We start from the raw sequence: 14006 nt of genomic DNA, 5'->3' as shown, positions 1-14006 counted from the left end.
GGCTTTCCTGCTAAGTCATTTTTTCAGCCTGGAGTTTTGTCTTCTGTGGTGTGTTTTATTTGCAACCCTAATTTCTATAAGCACCAACTGAGGGCAAGAGTTGAAGCTCTGCTGGTAGAACATTGCCTTGCAGACACAAAGCCCAGAGTTTTGACTTTGGTGCCACACAAACAGGGTTTAGTATCACTCCTGGTATCCCAGTGTTTGGGAGGTGCAGGCAGGAGGAATAGAAGCTCAAGGTTATTATCAGCTACATGAGACTGTGTCTCAAAAAATGAAAAGAAACCTTAGCAATTGAATACAACAAATCACAGAAGGGACGAACACTGATCTGATTGGGGAGGAGAGGGTTTATTTGGTTTACTGTCCTGGGTCACACAGTGCATTAGGGGAGCCAAGGCAGGAACTAAAGCAAGACAGGAACCTAGAAGGAGGTAGGAACTGGAGCAGAAGCCATGGAGGAACATTATTATTGGCTTGGTTCCTCTGTCTTACTCAGCCTGATTTCTTACACAACCACAGATGGTACCCTAGGGTGGTATCACCCATAGTGAACTGCTCTTCCTCCCACCAATCATTAACCAAGAAAATGCCCCTCCCCCAGACTTGCCTTCAGGCCTGTGTGATTGAGGCAATCTCTTCTCAGGTCTGCATCAAGGTGACGAAATCCAGCCAGTGCAGCAGAGTATCATGAATACACCTGGGTACAGGTAGTGGCTAGTGGACAGTGCACAGAATGAGAGAGAGATAGAGAACTGAAGAAAACCTCAACTCTCTTCATTATTGCAGTAGAAACCTAGACTAGAATGATGAATACTTGCCCCAGTGAACAAAGATCTCGTTATATGATTCAGGGAATCTTAATACCTCTTTTTAGCCATTCCCTCTTATTCTTGATTGTTGATTCTTGAGGAAATTACAGATTCTGGGATAATTTGAGCTTTGGTATTTTGTGCAAACACAGGATTGATATCATTGGCTAGGTCCCGTTTTCCAGAGTCATTTTTTCTCCATCTTTATTAAATTGGGTATTTTTTATTTACATTTCAATTGTTATTCCCTTTCCTGATTTCCAGGCCAACATCCCCCTAACACCTTTCCCCTCCCACTCTATATGGGTGTTCCCCTCCCTATCCTCCCCCCATTACCGCCCTCCCCCCAACAATCTCGTTCACTGGAGGTTCCGTCTTGGCAGGATGAAGGGCTTCCCCTTCCACTGGTGCCCTTACTAGGCTATTCATTGTTACCTATGCAGTTGGAGCCCAGGGTCAGTCTTTGGGTAGTCACTTAGTCACCTGAAGCTCTAATTGGTTGGCATTGTTATTCATATGGGGTTTCAAGCCCCTTCAAGCTCTTTTAGTCCTTTCTCTGATTCCTTCAATGGGGGTCCCATTCTCGGTTCAGTGGTTTGCTGCTGGCCTTCACCTATGCATTTGCCATATTCTGGCTGTGTCTCTCAGGAGAGATCTACATCCAGTTCCTGTCAGCCTGCACTTCTTTGTTTCATCCATCTTATCTAGTTCGGTGGGTGTATATATATGGGCCACATGTGGGGCAGGCTCTGAATGGGCGTTCCTTCATCCTTCCAGAGCCTTCCTAACCCGAGCTTTCTCTTAGGGTTAGGAGTCATCTTACTCATGGCTGTCCTCTTCACAGCAAGCGTACCATTGACACTGAGATAGTAGGTGACTGAGCTGGCAAGAGTAGTGCCACATCCCAGCAGAAGATCTTAAGTTTCCGGATAGCTGGGACTATCTGGTGAGACTCCTCTAAGAAAAGAGATTCTTGGGAACTAACAGGGTTTCATGGTCTACTCTACAAAGAAAATGAAGATGTGTTCCCAAATACTGAGCCTCATTTTGATTAATACATTTGTATCTTACCTATGTTGAACTTTTGCTCAAAAATTGTTTTAGACTTGGTCATTAAAAAGTACTGATAGATCTATCATCCTCTGTCATTAATATATTAGTCCATGTGAATCAGAGTACACAGAGATGTTTGGAAGACAAAGTTTCGTGTTAGCATGAAATTCTTGCCATGGCTTTGCCAACTTTTGGCTGTATGATCTGAAGATTAGCTAACCTCTCAAAACCAACTTTTTCCTCACTAAGAACTAGCACAGCTACCACCCCTATCTTGCAGAGCACAGTGAAGACTGATAAGCACTGGTGTAGGCTCGGCTTGTAGAAATCAGTACTATTTAATTGTTTTAGGAATTTTAAGCTTAAGTAAGCTTGAGTCTGATTTAAGTTTTCATTCACGTCGAGAAAGCATAAAATATTCTTGCATTCCATGTTTGCTCTCAAGACAGCCAGGTTTTTGACAGAATATTTGATTTGGGCTTCTGGAGCAGACATATAACCTGATGGCTTTCCGTACACAATGCCAGACAAAAGGCAGCTTATACCAAAGTTCCTGTACGGTATTTATCTCAGTTACTTAGAAGCTTTGCTTCTGTTTGACATAGCATGGAAAGTTTGACTTTGATCGTTAAAGTCTTTTGATTTCAATATGAATTCTGAAGGAGGATGAATGGACTGGTTACAATCCACTCTTTCCTCTGTTCTTAGACTAAGCAACCCGGGGATTCTTGGGGCGTGGGCTTTTCACATCAGCAGCAGGCTGGCCCTCGACAATGTCTGGCCAGTCACGGTCAGAGGTGACCATTCCACAGCCTGCTCCTCAGCGCTGGAGCGCTCCTTCAACCATGCTGCAGCCCTGGAGATCTGTACTGAGGACAGTTGCAATTATCACAAGGAGAATGGAGAGGATGTAGAATACCCACCAATTGAACCGGGGAAGGCCCTGGAAGACCACAGCAGAATCGATGTATTGATGTGTCTTTCAAATCAAAGGCTAATTCGAGCTTTGTGGATGTTGGCACCACGTCTCCAGATTCTGATCACGCTTCTCCTTTGCCACACCCAGCACCTGGTAACTGGCCATCCTACCGGGAAACAGAATTGACTTCTTTGGTCCATCAAATCAAACAGGGGCCACCTGTGGGAGAGGTAGAGGTCGTGGATTTCAAGGACCCATCATTGCTTTTGGAACCAATGGGCACCAGAACCCCAGCTCCTCCACAGGCAGATGCAGCTTTCCTAACTCCAGACAGGAAACACCTTGGGAATAGAAACACCAGGTCCTATCCAGAGGCATGGCCAGTGCTTTCACAGTAAGATGTTCCCGTCGCTCCTTTGGAAGGAGAAATCCTTCCTAATTACCCCGATTCTGGAACATGCCACCCCTGAGTGGAGGGAGGTATATGGTAGGACTGGAGGACCACGTGGGTTCTAAAGCTCAAGGCAAGCGCATTGAAAAACTGGGCATTTGAGGTTTTGTTTAAAGAAAATATAGCAGAGTTGACAAACTTGATATGGTCATTCACCTGGGCCCATCCCTGTACTGGGCAGGCTGGGACAGGTGGGAGCACGCTAGGGCAGGCAAGGGCAGGCTGGGGAAGGCTGGGGCAGGCTGAGACAGAAAGATTGTCTTGGTTCAAGAGTAGCCTGGGCCATATAGAGAATTCTAGGCCAGCCTGGATTATACAGCCAGCTCTCCTCCCAAGTGTAATGAAAAATTTCGGTTTGCAAGTTCAGAGAAGGTGAGCCATGTCGAGGCTTCATAGGCATTGCAGGATGGAGGGTACAGCCATTTAGCTTTGACTGTGGTAGTTAGCTGTGCAGGCTTAGGCAAACATTCTGAAGAGCCTTAGGGAGAGAACATGGTATAGACACCTGTGTCTGCTATTAGTTCTGGTTCTTGTCCCCACAGCTGTGGCCTTCACCTCCCCTGAACCACCTTAACCTGGTTCTGTGACTCACTAGCACTAAAGGTAGCAGGAAGAAGGCAGGGGAATGCCCAGAGGGAACAACTTTTCATCCACCCTGATGGACTGGGAAACTGGTCCTAGATTCATCCTCCCCCACACCTATCTCCCGCTCTCCCTGCTCAATGATCTCTGCCAGGAGGACATGTCAGAGGTCACACCTCTCTCCACAGCATTTCAACTTCACAGTTTTTCTGTCCGTTTATTGACCAAAACATTAACCTAGCAAAGAGGACCTTCTGGTTCTGCTGGGACATTTTCTGCAGGTTCAGGAGTTGTTTAGAGAAATAGTTCAGGAGGGAAGAAAACACTTTGTATTTAACAGAGTATAGAGTAATAGTTAGGGTAGGACCGTTGTTGTCAAGTTTGAATCTTGGCTATGCTAAGGCAACTTATTTCACCCTCAAGTCTCTGATTTTCATTTATAAACGTATTGCCAGGAATTGTTGTTAGTATATGTTATGTTTTGAGTGCCTGCATTAGTCTGTTCCTCAGAAGACAATTAAGACCATCATTACTAATCTTTAGAGGATTTAAAACATAGCAAACTGGAGGATGGGAGGGAGGAGTGAACAGCTGGGTTGGAAAACAGAGAAACTGAAAACAGAAAGTCTCATTAAAAAGCCTTTGCCTCCTGGCTCCTTTTCTGCTTGATGAAGTTTGATGAGCATTTGTTTTTGTTAAAGCCAAAGGCATGGATTTCTTTTAAAAGTTCTAGAACTTTCAAATTCTTCTAACAATCTCCTAAAATTTTCAGTGTGAGTTCTTTCTATCTAAAGAGATTTAAAGGCATGAATCAAAAGTTTCCTCAAAGGGATTTTGTGTTACACATGTGTTTTTGAGTGGCCTTTTGTTGGGGGTTGTATTTTCCTGGCCCAGGAAGAGCACACAGTTGTTGGAAAGTGGGTGTATGTACAGTTGTCTGAAACGTGAGGAGCGGGCTATGGCCCAGCACAAAACTGTAAACTGATCTAAAACCTTCAGAGAGTTTTCTTTTGCAATCGGTCATGGTTCTTGAAGTGTGAACTTTGTAGATGATAATGTGTCACAGTGTCAAAGGTTGTGCATGGTTGTTTAAGAGCTCAGAAAGGCCTGAAATGGAACCAGTCACTGGGAACTGAGGGTAACAGCATAACCCAGGAGGGACATGATCTGTGGTATTTAATCAGCTGCCAAATGTAATCAATGCTGACATCTAAATGCTAGAATGCTTATGAAAAAGACATTCAGGGAGAGATTTTCCAACTGGAAGCTTTTAAGTCTTAGAGGAGAAAAATACTTTTAAATTTTATTTAAAAAAATATTTATGTGTGTTCATGTGTACAAGTTCATGTGTGGGAAAGCCTAGCCCTTAAGAAAGAATGTTTGGTGAACTGTGTGAAGCATAGAAACATGTAATTGTTATTATTTATGTTCAGAGGAAACACTGGTGTCCCGGAGGTTTATCTAGCAGCTGTGGGCTTACTCTGGGCAGCTGTTGACATGGGGCTGAGACCTTCTAGTACCAGCTCAAGGTAGGAAATGCGCGGCTTCTGGTAGTGGATGGACTTGAGTTCCCCCACAGCTCTGTTGTTTAGTTTGAAGACAGATGCTGTTTGAACCTTATTTTCTGAATAGAGAGCACCCTTCTCAATAAGTTTTAACTTCCCCTTTAAGCATATAGGATTTGGTTTGCGGAGTCAGGGAATTAGGATTTTGTTAAAGGCTCAAAAAATTTCTCTTCTTTTTAGTATTGTTTTCATTAGGGTGTGTGTGTGTGTGTTTGTGTGTGTGTGTGTATGTGTGTGTGTGTGTTTGTGTGTGTGTCTGTGCATGCATGCCTGCCTGCCTGCCTGTGCATATGTATATGTGTTGTATCTGCCCCATAGGAATAGGAATAGGAGAGGTGCTCTGAAGTGGCCCCAGCCCAGCTTATGCAGCATGATGGTATAGACAGGTTCCATGCTGCCACCCTGAGCAGTGTTTCTTTGTCCTGAGAGCTGGCTGCAGCCCTGCTCATATTGGGAGCTTTCAATTCCAGGCTGCAGTGGGTTTTTGGTTGTCTCAGCAGAGAGTATCTGCATTCTCACTGCCAGGGAGGTAGACTCCATTTGCAGAGAGAGAGATTCATTTGGAAAGACTGCAGCGCATTTGTTAGTCTCAATAGATTGAGCAGCTGTGAACTTTCCCTTCACTAAGGCCATCCCTAACTCAAGCTTCGGGAACTGTTCCCTACAGCTTTTACTCTGGACTGAGCTCACCCTCCCTGTTGCCTGCCCTGATCCTCAGATTCCACCTGGTTCCAGGCAGCTACACAAACAGACCAGTTCTTTTAGTCTGGGGCAGGGATTTTGTTGCAGCTTTCAACCTGGAGTAGCAAGCTCTGGTGAGGTGCTGGGGTCCTCGCAGCTGGGAGAACTGAAGTAGAGGAGGAAGGTGCTGCCCAAGGTCTCAAGCTCTGGGCCAGGGTGTGGTGGTCTCACAGGTAGCCATTTCTGAGCACCATCTCCACTGCTGTTTCTCACCCCCTGGCTTCTGATACTCGCAGGCCGCTTCTGACATTCCCATAGCAATGCAGGATGGGGAGGGTTCTGTGGGCAACAAGTAGACACACCACCCAATCTGGATTAGGCGACCCAAGGGTGTCTGTTAGCCCCGCCTCCGCCCTCTCCCCCATGTCCCACCCCCAGACTGCTGCCAAGCTGTTCAAGTGGTTCTAGCTGTTGGTGGGGTCCTGTAGCTGTGATAGGCTCCTCCTCTCCCGCCCCTCCTCCCCACCCACCTCTCAGGCCCTCCTTGGATAGCTGTCCTCCTCTGGGGCCCTGCACTTGCTCCCAGCCATGGTGGCTAGGCTCACTGCTCTCCTCCTTTACCTCGTTTTCTCCTTGGCCATCCCGGTCCAGACAGGTAAGGTGAGTGAGGGCTGGGGCACCTGGGTACCCCACCCTGGTGCCAGGGGGTCGCTCTGGGCATGAGCGACTTTGTCTCTACCTGGCTGCCTGAGGTGTGACGTCAGGGTAGGAATAGGGAGACCTGGCTACTCTGGGCCTAGGGGTGAGGGTCTAAGAATTTCTGGAACTGAACCAACTCTGAATTGAAGATGAGTGATGGGACCTTCTTAGGGTTCGTATGAAAACACTAGGATGTTAAAATCCTAGCCAAGTATTAGTGATAACAGCTGTCCCCAGTAGTGTAACTTGGGAAAAATCTTGGAAAAAGCAGTCATTTTGAAAATTGACCTTGAGGACACCTGCAGCAAAAGCATCTGGAGAGCTTCCCAGGAGAGTCTCTGGCCACTTTCATCGGGAACTCGGAGGGTTAGTAGAGAGACAAAGGGAAATTAGGGTGGGGGCGACTTGCACCTCTTAACAGCATCCTACGTGCTTTTGGTGTCTGTCTTCTAGAGACTCTGGTCATATTTTGTGGAGGAGGTGGACACAGAAATTGTGCTGAATCAAGGGAACACGTTTCTTTCACCTTGTGCAACTCAATTTGTAGACCAGGCCTAAGTGGCTTTTGTAGTTCTCTGGTGGAACTTTTGGGATCACTTAAGTATACAATCATATTGTCTGCAAATCGTGATATTTTGACTTCTTCTTTTCCAATCTGTATCCCTTTGATCTCCTTTTGTTGTCTGATTGCTCTGGAACTATATTGAACTCTCAAGAACTATATTGAATAAGTAGGGAGAGAGTGGGCAGCCTTATCTAGTCCCTGATTTTAGTGGGATTGCTTCAAGTTGCTCTCCGTTTAATTTAATACTAGCTACTGGTTTGCTGTATATGGCTTTTACTATCTTTAGGTATGGGCCTTGAATTCCTGTTCTTTCCAGGAACTTTATCACGAAGGGGTGTTGTATTTTGTCAAAGTCTTTCTCAGCCTCTAATGAAATGATCATGTGGTTTTTATCTTTCAGTTTGTTTATATAGTGGATTACATCGATGGTTTTCCGTGTGTTAAACCATCCCTGCATCCCTGGGATGAAGCCTACTTGATGATGATGGGTGATTGTTTTGATATGCTCCTGGATTCGGTTTGCAAGAATTTTATTGAGTATTTTCTGTTGATATTCATAAGGGAAATTGGTCTGAAGTTCTCTTTCTTTGTTGGGTCTTTGTATGGTTTAGGAATAAGAGTAATTGTGGCTTCATAGAAGGAATTCGGGAGTGCTCCACCTGTTTCAATTTCATGGAATAGTTTGGATAGTATTGGTATGAGTTCTTCTATGAAGGTCTGATAGAATTCTGCACTGAACCAATCTGGACCTGGGCTCTTTTTGGTTGGGAGACTTGTAATGACTGCTTCAGATTCAATGCAATCCCCATCAAAATTCCAAGAGAATTCTTCATAGAGTTAGACAGAAAGATTTGCAAATTCGTCCGGAATAACAAAAAAGCCCAGGGTAGCTAAAACTATCCTCAACAATAAAAAGACTTCCGGGGAAATCATTATCCCTGAACTCAAGCAGTATTACAGAGCAGTAGTGATAAAAACTGTATGGTATTGGTATAGAGACATACAGATAGACCAGTAGAATAGAATTGAAGACCCAGAAATGAACCCACACACCTATGGTCACTTAATTTTTGACAAAGGAACCAAAGAAAAAAGATAGCATTTTCAGAAAATGGTGCTGGTTCAAATGGAGGTAAGCATGTAGAAGAATGCAGATCTATCCATTCTTATCACTTTGTACAAAGCTTAAGTCCAAGTGGATCAAGGACCTCCACATCAAACCAGATACACTCAAACTTATAGAAGAAGAAGTGGGGAAAAATCTCGAACACATAGGCACTGGAGAAAATTTCCTGAAGAAAACACCAATAACTTATGCTCTAAGATCAACGATCAACAAATGGGGTCTCATAAATCTGCAAAGCTTCTATAAGGCAAAGAACACAGTTGTAAGGACAAAATGGCAACCAACAGTTTGGGAAAAGATCTCAGACTCAGGAAACCCCAACTATGTTGTGGCATTGGCGCCACCTTGTGTCCCAGCTCAGGGCTGGTGTGGTACCTCTGGTTGCCTAGGTGTGCTTGGGGCTTGGGCAGGGAGCCTCTCAGTTAGGTCTCTGTACACCCTTTAGACTCATGCTTAATTTCCACCCTGAAGCAGCTTTAGAGTGAAGCCCTAGTTGTTAATATTCAGTGGATGGGGGTGGATTTCCGTATCGGGTTACTTTGGTTCTAAGCCAGACATGGGTTTGTCAATTTGTTACTAAAATTTCCAACCCTAACAGCCCATGTAAAAGATACACAATCCAAATATTTTAATTATAAGTTATATGCCTAGATTGGGCATATCTAATATAATACGAACTTATTTCCCAATTCTAAGACGCCTTATTACTTCTGGTATCTCCCAGCCACATGATTCTGGTGCATAGTGGCTTCCTTCTCTCCTCTTCCTTCATTCTTTTTCTCCTTCTACTTGCCACTGCCTCCTGAGACTCCAGTCCCACCTTTCCTATCCAGTACCCAATCATAGGCTCTAACCTTTTATTGACCTATTAAAGTGGAGAGAAGGTTGACATAGCATCACCTAAGTACATGATGCTCTGCTTGTGGTGTGGGGGCAACCCCTCTTGAGGAACCAATATGAACAATAATATACAAGCAGCATCAAGCCAAACCACTACAGTTTACTCGTAAGATCTCAGTTTTTAGTACAAAATCCAATAATGTTAGTTGTTTAAATGTGTGTCTTACTATATTTCTTTTTTTTTCAGAGAATACTTTATTAGTTTTTGTAATCAAACCCACGTTGATAAGACCTTACATATTTAATACAGTGTGTTACCCCTGTACAAATGGAAAAAACTTAAGTTCAACATTTCTAGACCAATATGGCTGTTAATTTCTGTACAGTGCCAACTCAACACAGTAAACGGGGATACTTTTTTCCAAAGTTGACAGCACAGCTAAAGTTTCAAAAAATTCAAGTTATATATCTGTATATATATATATATATATTTATATTTATATAAAAAGACCAATAATAGCAGTGTGTTATGCATCAACAGCAGCAACAGCTTTTCCAGGTTCTGCAGTCATCTGAACAAAACTGTAGAGACATCCAGCACACTCCATTAAAAAAAAAAAGTAAAAAAACAAACAAAACCCGAAAAAACAGCACAGTTCTGTTACTCTTGTGGTACCTGGCACCATTTTTTTTTTAAATTAGCTTCTCAATCATCATCTGGAAAGAAAACATTCTGAGCAACATCATTAAAAACAGCTCTGATAAAGCACGGTCACTACTACGTATCATAAAGCAGGTACAAGCTATTTTACATCCACAGAGGTATGATACAGTACTGTCCTACATCTATAATACTAGAGGATACAATTTAAAAGGCATTATTTGAGACTTGATTCTACTTTTCCAGCAGAGGGCCCAAAGGATGGTGTGACACAGCTTTGTAAAGAAACATACTCTAGACAGGATTTCCTTTCACTAGTGGCACAGTTCTAAGGATTCATTCTCTCCATGAATGTCAGCTAAAACCGTTATTAAAAAAATGAAATATCCCTAGAACAAAACCGTATAACCACCGGATTCACATGAAGATGACCTAGTGGAGACAAGCTGGACCTCACCTTACCAACAAGCTATCAAATCTGTTATGTTTAAACAGTGAGACCTCCAAGGAAGGAGATGCCAAGTAGTGCTTCAAAGCTTCGGACCACAATCAAACACAGCATCCTTTTCAACAGAAGCAGAAGCTCATCTGAATATGCTCAAGGATGCTGATATCAACATTTAATCATCTCCTCACTCATCCAGGAAGAAGGGGAGATCAGTTACTACTGTACTTTATTGTGTTCAACCAAATCACCATGTTACAAAAATAGCAAGCTGCCATAATAAAAAATAAGGCTCCTCTATCCAGCACCAGATAGCATCATTTTGCTTTCAAGCCTAGAAATTGCACACTTGTATATAAACCAACCGAAGATGAGGACTGAGAGTTCATCTTGGTGGATTTTTCCTTTGATGAATATGAAGTGTCCTTCCTTATCTTTTTTGATGACTTTTAATTGAAAATTGATTTTATTTGATATTAGAATGGCTACTCCAGCTTGCTTCTTCTGACCATTTGCTTGGAAAGTTGTTTTCCAGCCTTTCACTCTGAGGTAGTGTCTGTCTTTGTCTCTGAGGTGTGTTTCCTGTAGGCAGCAGAATGCAGGGTCCTCATTGCGTATCCAGTTTGTTAATCTATGTCTTTTTATTGGGGAGTTGAGGCCATTGATGTTGAGAGATATTAAGGAATAGTGATTATTGCTTCCCGTTATATTCATATTTGGATGTGAGGTTATGTTTGTGTGCTTTTCTTCTCTTTGTTTTGTTGCCAAGATGATTAGTTTCTTGCTTCTTCTAGGGTATAGCTTGCCTCCTTATGTTGGGCTTTACCCTTTATTATCCTTTGCAGTGCTGGATTTGTAGAAAGATATTGTGTAAATTTGGTTTTGTCATGGAATATCTTGGGTTCTCCATCTATGTTAATTGAGAGTTTTGCAGGATACAGTAACCTGGGCTGGCATTTGTGTTCTCTTAGGTTCTGTATGACATCTGTCCAGGATTTTCTGGCCTTCATAGTTTCTGGCGAAAAGTCTGGTGTGATTCTGATAGGTCTGCCTTTATATGTTACTTGACCTTTTTCCCTTACTGCTTTTAATATTCTTTCTTTATTTTGTGCGTTTGGTGTTTTGACAATTATGTGACGGGAGGTGTTTCTTTTCTGGTCCAATCTATTTGGAGTTCTGTAGGCTTCTTGTATGCCTATGGGTATGTCTTTTTTTAGGTTAGGGAAGTTTTCTTCTACGATTTTGTTGAAGATATTTACTGGTCCTTTGAGCTGGGAGTCTTCACTCTCTTCTATACCTATTATCCTTAGGTTTGATCTTCTCATTGAGTCCTGGATTTCCTGTATGTTTTGGACCAGTAGCTTTTTCTGTTTTACATTATCTTTGACAGTTGAGTCAATGATTTCTATGGAATCTTCTGCTCCCGAAATTCTCTCTTCCATCTCTTGTATTCTGTTGGTGAAGCTTGTATCTACAGCTCCTTGTCTTTTCTTTTGATTTTCTATGTCCAGGGTTGTTTCCATGTGTTCTTTCTTGATTGCTTCTATTTCCATTTTTAATTCCTTCAACTGTTTGATTGTGTTTTCCTGGAATTCTTTCAGGGATTTTTGCGATTCCTCTCTGTAGGCTTCTACTTGTTCTCTAAGGGAGTTCTTTATGTATTTCTTGAAGTCCTCCAGCATCATGATCAAATATGATTTTGAAACTAGATCTTGCTTTTCTGGTGTGTTTGGATATTCCATGTTTGTTTTGGTGGGAGAACTGGGCTCCGATGATGTCATGTAGTCTTGGTTTCTGTTGCTTGGGTTCCTGCGCTTGCCTCTCGCCATCAGATTATCTCTAGTGTTACTTTGTTCTGCTATTTCTGACCGTGGCTAGACTGTCCTATAAGCCTGTGTGTCAGGAGTGCTGTAGACCTGTTTTCCTGTTTTCTTTCAGCCAGTTATGGGGACAGAGTGTTCTGCTTTCAGGCGTGTAGTTTTTCCTCTCTACAGATCTAGCTGTTCCTGTGGACCTGTGTCTTGAGTTCACCAGGCAGATTTCTTGCAGGGGAAAAGTTGGTCCTACCTGTGGTTCCAAGGCTCAAGTTTGCTCGTGGGGTACTGCCTAAGTCCTCTCCGCGGCGGCAGCAACCGGGAAGATCTGCGCCGCTCTTTCCGGGAGCCTCCGTGCACCAGGGTTCCAGATGACTTTTGGTGTTTTCCTCTGGCGTCTGGATGTGCCCAGAGTGCAGTCTCTTCTGGTTTCCCAGGAGTGTCTGCCTCTCTGAAGGTTCAGCTCTCCCTCCCACGGGATTTGGGTGCAGAGAACTGTTTATCCGGTCTGTTTCCTTCAGGTTCCGGCGGTGTCTCAGGCACAGGGGTCCTGCCGCTCCTGCGCCCTCCCCTACGGGATCCCAGAGGCCTTATACAGTTGCCTCTTGGGCCAGGGATGTGGGCAGGGGTGGGCAGTGTTGGTGGTCTCCTCCGCTCTGCAGCCTCAGGAGTGCCCACCTGATCAGGCGGTGAGGTCTCTCTCCCACGGGGTTTGGGAGCAGAGACCTCACTATATTTCTTACACAGCTGTTTTCCAATTGTGGGTTTGTCTGGTGTTCTGTACCAGCATAGAGTATTCATAGTTAACAGTGTATTTTCTTGCCACCAATACATGAATTTTTGTTGGATATGCTAAAGAGTCATAATGGTTTTACACAGGAAAGCTAATTGTCAGAATTTTGTTTTGTTTTTGAGTCAGGGTTTTCTGTATAGCCTGGAACTCACTTTGTAGACCAGGCTGCCTTCAGACTTACAGAGATGTGCCTGCCCTCTGTCTCTGAATGCTAGGGTTTAAGTCCTGTGCCGAGCTTGATATTTTTCTTTGTCATATTCTCTCTCTCCCTCTCTCTCTCTCTCTCTTTTTTTTTGCCCCAGCCAACGGGTTTTATTTGGTTACAGGGTCACAGGCCAGGTATGGCCCCAGCCTTATTTGACCTTCTTCTTTGGGGCTCAGGTTGTTGGAGTGGCCGAACTTCTTGTAGCAGTAGACTACACTGTGTGCAGGCATGAGTAGTACTTGTGGGAGATCATCTTGTCACAATTGTAATTTTGCACAAGGTGACAAAGGGATGACTCAATGATGCCACTGTGCAGACACAGCACCAGGTGCAAGGTGGACTCTTTCTGGATGTTGTAGTTGGACAGGGTGTGGCTATCCTCCAAATGTTTGCCAGCAAATATCAGCTCTGCTGGTCGGTGGGATGCTTTCCTTGTCTTGGATCATTATTGATGGTGTCACTGGGCTCAATCTCAAGAGTAATGGTCTTTCCCATTCAGGTCTACATGAAGATCTGCATGTTGGCATCTGCTACTTGGCCACCTTGTTGACGAGAAAGAGTGGTTTGGGGTTTTTGGGTTTTTTTGTTTGTTTGTTTTGTTTTTTCTTTTTAATACTTGGATCATTTTGTTCACTTCTCGGTGTTTGTTGAGGGCTGTTATAATTTGCATTTTAAATATATTTACCTGGATCTTCAGTGCTTGCTCTGTCCTTTATCTTAACAGGCAGGTGTACTTTGATTTGGGACTGAATAGACTTTTTTTTAATTGTTTCCAGTCTGTGTTCTTCTTTCACT

The 14006-nt window shown here is 43.6% G+C and overlaps 2 pseudogenes; one reads left to right on the top strand and one right to left on the bottom strand.

Annotated features, from left to right (window-relative positions):
* Positions 1-13730, bottom strand: part of LOC148006206 (polyubiquitin-C-like) — a 1402189-nt pseudogene extending 1388459 nt beyond the window's left edge.
* LOC148006207 (nidogen-2 pseudogene) lies at positions 2438-3337 on the top strand (annotated as a pseudogene).
* Positions 13731-14006: the final 276 nt, after the last annotated feature.

The sequence above is a fragment of the Rattus norvegicus genome, chromosome 4 (genome assembly GCF_021556685.1).
Source record: "Rattus norvegicus strain SHRSP/BbbUtx chromosome 4, alternate assembly SHRSP_T2T, whole genome shotgun sequence".
NCBI lineage: Eukaryota > Metazoa > Chordata > Mammalia > Rodentia > Muridae > Rattus > Rattus norvegicus.
Note: the sequence above shows the minus strand (reverse complement) of the source record. Positions and strands in the feature narration are given on the sequence as shown.